Below are 9273 nucleotides of genomic sequence, written 5' to 3'. Positions count from 1 at the left end.
AGTCTCTATAAAGCGCCAGGTGTCTTGTTCCCGTGTCCGAGCATGAGTCAGATGCTTTGAATAAGAGGAAAGGATGACTTTAATTAAGGACACGACTTTGTTGCTATGCGTTCTAGATCGCGAAACATTTTGTCAGCAGAACCGAAAAAAAAGGAACAGCCAAGGTACCTATGAAATAGGTCTTCTGATTTTAGCAGATAACATTTTTTAATGTTATTGAAGCAATGTAAAACGTAAAATGTTAGTACTAATATATGCTTTGACATTTGCAACCAAAAAGGATTTTAAAATCTTTAAAATAATAAAGGATTAAATAAACGGCAAAATGTTTAATATTATTTACTTCTGTGATAAGAATACATATGAACTAGAGGAGGTTACCAATTTCGCTTGTGGGTGTGGAGTTTTCTTCTTACCCACTGGTTCTGATTTGGAGTGACTAATAGCCTACCAGAAATTTACATGTAGATTATATCAAGTACTTTAAGGGTCAGCAGTCATGCTGAACCAGTGACCATGCCTTCGATCACTAGGCTACAGTGCATTTTTTTTTTATAGAAGCATGTTTCTTCCATCAGTATCACATTATTAAGGTTACATTTTGGCTTGTGCATCCAGCATTTGTAAATTAGACTTACTGACTTGCATGGAATAAAAAAATTAGAACTACCTAAATTTTTCCATCCATTGTAATAAACAAGTTAACCTAGTTTACATATATTCTTCAAATATTAAAACCAAAGGAATTTATTTATTTTCTCTCAGCACCTCTCTGAAGATGTTGGGCCCAGACTGTTTTGATAGATTTGATAGCACTAATGCATATAGCATCTCTTTTTGCAATATTCAAATAAGCACAAATTAAACAAAGCACCAAAAAAAATGTATCAAGATGCAAGTGTGCATGTGTCCTGAAGATCTGATGAATGCAATATTGTATACAAGATCTCTTAGACTAATAATAATAAGAAGAAGAACAACAACAATAATAATAAAATTTTTATGAGTTGAAAGCAACAATAGGCAAAATTTTAGTACATGTCCTTCTGCACCTATAAGGAATAAAATATAACTTATTTAACGTATATATTTTATTTTACATATCTGTTTTATTGTTGAACAAACAGACTTTGATATTATTGCTGTAACAAAAGCCTGCCAGGATCAACAGTACTGATACTTCCGTATCAATATCCCCAAACACAGATAGCCAAATGACATGCATTTTACTTCTGCACCTTGGCAGCTTACTGCTAGGCAGTGAACAGTAACATCACTTATTCTGGGCCAAAGATAAGTAAAGTAATCTTACCCAGAGACCACTGGTGTTGATGCAGGTTTTCTTTCCAAACAAGCAGGAGCATACTTGATTCCACTTGTTAGTTGTCATTAGTCATTACTAGTATCCAGTGTGCTCCTGCTTGGAAAGAAATCCTACAGGCACACTTGCCCATTGCAAGATATAACACCGGCCCCAGTTCTAAGGTATTTTTGTAATGGAGAAATTCCCATATGTCACATTCAAGTTTATTCCTTTCACTGAATGTGAGACAGGGCTATACTACATATTACAGTGTAACAGTTTAGCTATACTACATGCTACAGTGTAACAGTGGATTGGAACTACAGTCTCACACCTCAGTTCAGGAGAAGTCACTGAAATAATTTCCCTGGAAACAAAACAAAAAAGCAATGTAATGAAGAAAGATGCAGAAAAGATAAGAGTTAGGGTTAGGGTACTTGGGGGTGGAGGGTGGTTAATCATAGATTAACATAATAAATAAAAAAATAAATATATTCACAGTTTAACAGTATAACAGGCCCATGCCCTGGAGCCTTATAAAAGGTTAGGAAAAAGCATTTCACTGTTTCATTTTATTATACGTGTCAATCTTGTGAAAGACACAATCTTCTCACACACTTATACACACACACCCCACATAAAAGGAGAAAAGGTTTATGGTGGCTTTGTTGTTTTGCATCAACATCTGCCCCTTTTGCTAAGAGACAAGAAATATATGTGGGAACAGGAAGGATCCATGGGGGAGATGGTCATGGGGTGGGTGGGCGTAAACACATTAACGGTTAAAAGCATAAGAAAAAGGTCAATCACTGTTAGCTATTTCTACATGCAGCAGGCAAAATGGGAGAAATAGGAGAATTTAGACCAGAGAAACAGGAGAATTATAAACAAGAGAAGTTAGAACACCAAGTAAAGGCAATAAAAATGGAAAGTCTCCTAGTAGGGATTATATATGGAAAGGAAAGGCGATACACAGTGAGTTTTATTTGTGTGTGTGTGTGTGTGTGTGTGTGTGTGTATTCTCTCTCTCTCTCTCTCTCTCTCTCTCTCTCTCTCTATATATATATATATATATATATATATATATATAGAGAGAGAGAGAGAGAGAGAGAGAGAGAGAGAAAGAGAGAGAGAGAGTGCCCTTCACTTAATGTCATGGAAAAATTATATAACAACACTGCATTCCGGATGCAATAGTTTTCAGTTCCTTCACCTTGATTTTGGGTTTTTTTTAGCATAATTTTAATTTGCATTCATTTGCAAAATGTTTTGCTTTCCCTCCCAAATGATCTGCTTTCCTTAAACATAAAGGCTGTTTGCCTAAGGAGTTCTGTACTTCAGCTAACATTAATGTAATCTGATATATCAAAGGTGATTTACCATAATTTATGAAAATGTAGAGTTCCAAAATGGAAGTGAATAAGAATTCCCTTTGTGTGATTCTCTTTTCCACAGCCCTGATGCTGTTGTTTGTAATGCTTGCCTGATTTTATGTTCCCCAGAGAAGCATTCTCAATAACACATTGTCTAAAAATTTTGCCTTCAGTAAATGTCTTTATAACCTACATCCTTACGTCATGATGCAAGCTCCTCTCCAAGTGTTTCCTCTTATTTCTGGATGTAAGTGTGACGTTGGCACGGGGGGAGCAAGAAACGAATGCATCTGAGGAGAGTCTTTATTCTTCATGATAAGGAAAAAGAGCATGGCGTCGGGTTGGCTATCACAAAATGAACCAGATAGACAAAAGCAATAAAACAAACATGCTGGCAGTAAGGCTCGTGGTGCAGGACAGAGCGAGCTACTCTGAAGCAGCGTCTTCCAAAGCGTTGCTGGTGAGCAGTGCGCAGCACAGGAGGAAAGCACCTGTGGGTTTTATACAGAGAGGACAAATAAGGTGTTTGTGATTTGGAATCGGGTGATTGGTGATTTGGAGCAGGGCCAATGCGGTGGGCGTGACTCTCCTGCACACTGTGATTAGGAGTAAGGATTATGTAAAGATTTCTGTGTTTCTCTAACCCCCAAACTCTCGCAGAGTAGCAGCTGTTTGCCTTTGATTGAAGGATACTCTGTTACAAATAACTAAATATTCTCTGAGAATGTTTGCTTTTCAAATATATATTTTTCTGGTCATTTTTTGCTGGTAACTTGTATCAGTAGACAGAAGAGAAAGTCCATACTATTCCAGTCCACTATAGGTGACAATACATAAAACATTTAAAAACAATAATATTGAGGGGGAATAGAAATAAAATGATCATACTTCCCTACAATCGGGGTTGTGATTTAAAAAAAATATTTTTTTTAAACAAACAAACAAAAAAAACAACCAAACAAAATACAACCGATGCCGCACATTAAAGGCAGATGTGTCTTTACTGTTAGGGACCCACGGAGCTTGCCTCCACCAGATATCGCTGTGGAGCAGGGCATGGCATGTTCAATAAATAATTCAGTGCAAGTAGTAAATGTTTTTCTTCATAAGTAAGATTATTGCTAACTAACTGACTTATTTGCTACATAAGATATTGGTAGCATTATACAATATTGGTAGCAAATTATATCTTCCTGCATCTGTTGTGAAAAGGCCAGACGATAACGAGGATAACGGGGTTGTCCAGTAGAAAACACCACGATATACTCTGTCAGTGATCATGAGATAAAAAATAATACGGTTGCATAGGTCTAGACGTTTATTGGCTGCGTTGCTTTCACAGCCAGTGGCTTTATACTTAATTATTAGTATTAGTGTATGTTAGCGAGTATTTGTGTATAACTTATTTATTTAACAAAACACAAATTTGTTTGGTTTTAAAAATACTGCTTTATGAAATCTTCTCTGAATGTGCGCGACAACCATCCATTGAAGCTCGGCTATACCTGGAAACTGAATGTAAAATTGAAAATTCAGAAATGCCGCCTAAATCAGATGACAGGGCGGTCTAACTAAAAACAACTGCTTTGAGTGTATTTGTGTTTGAGTAAGGAATTGGCTGTGGTCGAAATAGCCTACTCCGTACTACTTGCGAACTGATTGGGCTGTAAAATCACTCTGCTGTATGCAGTATGCAACCAAAATAAAACTGGTTAATATAATGATAGGCTTATTTTCATTTTGCAATCTACAGACGTTATTCAAAAATTCTTAAATTCCTGTGAGCATTAGAACATACAGGAGTCAGAACTAAAATGCTTTACTGTTAAAGAGATAATTAGTCAAGCTAAGGAAATCAATTCTATAAGTAATGGCTAAAAAGTATTATTTATGTCAACTGCCAAATGTATTAAATTATTCTAACACAATGGCAGTACAAGTGTACAGAATGTATGTGAATTATCATTTGGTCTGTGCTCATCACATGACTTTGTGAACTAAGAAGTTTCCATATTTTATAGCAATGCATATATCCTTATTTAGTATAGTCCAGATTTGTGAGCATACTTGATATATCAGTAATATAAACAGTAAACAGACAGACCACAATCAGTACGGGTGGGCAACTGTGTCTCATCCACCCGCACCCTCAGCACTGGAGTTCCTCAGGGTTGTGTCCTAAGCCCCCTGCTCTACTCACTGTACACCTACGACTGCGGAGCCACTTCCAGCTCCACCATCATTGTCAAGTTTGCTGATGATACCATTGTCATGGGCCTGATCTCAGACAACGATGAGATGGCCTACCTGGAGGAGATTAAACACCTGGAAAACTGGTGCCAGGGAAATAATCTCCTCCTAAAGGTCAGCAAGACAAAGGAGCTGATAGTGGACTGCAGCAAGAAGCAGGAGCGGTACTACCAGCCTGTGAGAATCAGTGGATCCACGGTGAAGAGAGTAGACAGTTTCAGGTACCTTGGAGTTCACATCTTGCAGGACCTGTCCTGGTCCCACCACACCAACTCCCTGGCAAAGAAGGCTCGTCAGCTTCTTTACCACCTCAGACACCTAAGAGACTTCAGACTGCCCTCCAAGGTACTGCGGAACTTCTACACCTGCACTATTGAGAGCATCCTCACGGGGAACATCACACTCTGGTTTGGGAACAGCACTAAGCAGGACAGACAAGCACTCCAGAGTGTGATGCGTTCAGCAGAGCGCATCACTCATACGGAACTTCCTGACCTGCAGACCATCTATTACAAGGGGAAGGACCCCACCCATCCTAACAATAGGCTCTTCTATCTGTTGAGGTCAGGGAAGCACTTTCGCTCCCTGAAGACTCCCAGAGAGACTGAAGAGGAGCTTCTTCCCACAGACCATTCGGGCCCTGAATCAGGGCAACTGATAAACTGTGGGGACCACCACCACCACGTGACTGTAAATCTGTACATTTGTAAAATGGAATTGTACATTGTGTACATACACATATATTCATATATACATTGTACATTGTGTATATATACATATTATACATATATTGTACCTACATTGTTATATATTTTTTGTATTTTTGTATATACATATTTCCTTATGCACCCCTGTTTCTTTCCTCAGTTTGGACAGAGCACTCACAAAACCATTTCACTGCAAGTTATACCATGTATGACTATGTACATGATAAATAAACCAAACTTGAAACTTGAATATACCAGATCCATAGCTAAATTCAGAACCTGGAAAGTGAGGACAAAAAATTCTGTTTAAGATTAAATTAAATGTGATCAAGTGAAGGAATTAAGTGAAATAAATTAGATTTCAGTCCATATAATACAATTCATTTCAACACTAAATTTAGCAGATTTTTTATACATGCACAAACTAGGCTGACATAACTGCAAACTGCTTTTGTAATTACAGCACATCACTTACAGTTAATTATATTGTACAGAATGCAAGCACATGGAAATTATTGCATGCCTTCAATATTATTATAAATTCATTGAAGCATTTGTCAGTTTTCTTTATACAAAGTTTAAACTTATTCCCATGGTGAAGGCATGTTATTAAATTAAGCTTTAAAGGAGTTTCTTCATGGTGTTTCATCAAAACATCAGTTAACATTTTTCCAGATTGGCAAAGATCAGCAGATTCTTACACAAAACCCAAATCTGAACAGCAGCATACTTCAAAACAAGAGAATCTTTACATACCTGCATTTACATACCTGCATTTCTAAGACATTGACATGCCATCCAAGGAGTGTTGTCTTCTTGCTCAGAAAGCTATGCCTCTTTGACTCTTAGTTGTGTTGCTTCAGCTTGCATGTTTTTAAACATAGCTCCCCTCCCAATTAACCCCTCCAATCACAAAACGACATAATACTTTGTAATCTTGTTAGTAACCATGGGGAATTCCAAATGTACGTGACAGTGGAAAAGGTATTATTACTTTATTTCACAAACACCAGCCAAAATATATATAGATAGACCTTTAATGCATTAATACCATTAGTTTTAGTTTTCAGCAATACTTTTCAACAATACCTGAGAATACTGATGCAGAATTAGTCATGATTCGCCACTGCCCCATTCAAATTTCAGCTCTACATAATCCAGTTGCATTTGACTTTAACATGACAGACTGCTTAAGGAGTGAAATCTGTTCTTTAAACAGATGGAGGTGGTGAGCAGGGGAATAGGTAAGGGAGGGTGATATGCTGGAAGTGTTAGGGAAAGGCCTGCAGAGGTTGGTACATGGGGTATGATGCACTGACAGGGTAATTTATATCCTCTAACAACGGGTGCTACCTTAGAAACAGAATATCCTTGCACCCTCTTATCCTTCCTCCACATAATATCCATTCATGCTTCTTTCTATAGGCCTTAATGGCTGTCATATTAATGTTAACTTCATATTATTGCCATTTTCTACTTCCAACAACAGAACAAAACAAAACAAATCCTACTCTAAAAAATCTTTGAAATTTGCGAGTGAAAAGAATGAGTGATTCATTCAGTGTCACAACCTAAAGGATGAGATATGTTATGCTTTAGATTTTAAGAAGAATTTTATGTTAATATATATCTCCAGATTTAGGTTTTGTTTCTGCAAGCATGCTTGGTTCTGGCTCAGACAACTGGCATCAGCATCAGAACGGTGTAACATACTGAGTGGCAAAGAGTAAATAAAGCTTCGTGAATGCTTTTGCATTGCTTTTGCATGTAAAGGCTAGTTACATGTTGAGCATTAAGACCATTACACCAAACACTGTTAGGCCAGAAAAAAAAATGTTTTCTATTTATAAAATTGGTTTCTTTTATACATTATTGATGAAAGAGCAAATATGAAGAAGCCTGTCCAAAGACTGTCATGTAACTCTATGCCTTCATAAAGGGAAAGTGAAAAGAGGGGATAGAAAAAGAACAAAAGAGGAAAGAATGTCACAGTACCAGCTGTCAATAAAACATATTTACAATTTTAATGCAAAATGTTTAATGTTTAATTTTAATGTGAAACTTTAATGTGGGCCTTTATGATTTATATGCAGCCTTGGTTAAAGGAATAATTCAGAAAAAAAAAAATCATTTACACAATTAACCCCAAATGAATTCAGCCAAGACATGCCCAGAGTCCAAGAATGTACTTTTCTGGTTTTTCAGTGAAGCTGAGATTAACACAGCAAACAAGTAAGGTAAACAAGTTTATACCCCACGAATTAGCATCATGCAAACACTATGCTGAAATCACCATACATTTGCCTCAAACCGCAAAATCTTGACCCAAGACATGTATTGGCAGATAGACTTTATTTAGGGTGTTCAAGTTCAGTGTTCAACTTCAATTATCTTAAAATCTGACTTTCAGATGATACTGAATAGACATTGATTGGATTAGGTCTGTTAGATTAGGGTTGGAACTACATTTTGCAGGACAGTAGATCTCTAACAGCTCAACTTTGTATGTATATATGCTTGCATATATTCAATAATTTGTCTATTACAAACACCTTCCAGTTAACTGGACACAGTTATGATAGTTACAACATAGTGGGTGTTGCAGTGGAAGAAGCATGCAGGCATGCACTGCTCTTTTTATCTTTCTGAACCATTCTAGTCTGGTTTCCATCCTTTCCATAGCACAGAAAGTGTGCTGGTTAAGGTCATTAAAGATATTCTCCTGTCTGCAGATGGGGGTGCAGGTAGTATCCACATCCTACTTGACCTAAGCCTTTGACATTGTATGTCATGCCATTCTCCTGTCAAGACTCTGTAAACTTGACATTGATGGCTCTGTCCTGGACTGGTTCACCATCTGCCTGAGAGAAAGTAATTTATCACTCTCTCTCGTCACTTAAGGGGTTCCAGAAGGCTCAGTCCTGGGACCCAGGGACATCCCTAAAAATAGCCCCCCAGAAGAACTGCAAAAATGAAAAAGAACCATCCAATAACACCATCCCTAAATGCTGCATTTTTTAATGCAAAGGTTGTTTTTATTTTGATTTTTAATTAATGTTACATTAGCATTCGTTCATCAGTTGCTCTGCTATAGCTTAATGTTATATTCACTAGCATGTAAATGTGATTTCATTTTGGACAATTGTAACAGATATCCAAATTATGTATTATCCAAATAATGTATTATTTTGTAATGTTGAAGATATAGTCATCAGTAACATTCTCTTACACAGAGAACCTCTGTCCCGCAAATAGTGGGACACAAACTGTTTTAGATTTTAGCAAAGCAGTGCAGAGCGATCAATATTGGTGTCACAGATTGCCCAAATATTAAAATTAAAATATTCCCCCAGTTCAAAATATGGGTGTTATTCTCAACACAACTCTTTCATTTGATGACCATGTTTCCACTATCGTTAAAACATTTTTCACCTATGCAATATTGCTAAAATCCACCCATGTCTCTCAATCTGCTGCTGAATCTTGGACTACTGAATCTCTCCTTGCTGGCATTAACTCTTTTCTCCTTCACAAGCTTCAGATGGTTCAGACCTCTGCTGCCCATCTTCTCACCCAGTTGCACCAACATATTACACCTATTCTCCAAAATCTTAATGATTTTCAAAATCATCCTTCTCAC

The sequence above is a fragment of the Electrophorus electricus genome, chromosome 2 (assembly GCF_041902795.1).
Source record: "Electrophorus electricus isolate QZ-2024a chromosome 2, ASM4190279v1, whole genome shotgun sequence".
NCBI classification, from domain to species: Eukaryota; Metazoa; Chordata; class Actinopteri; order Gymnotiformes; family Gymnotidae; genus Electrophorus; species Electrophorus electricus.
Note: the sequence above shows the minus strand (reverse complement) of the source record.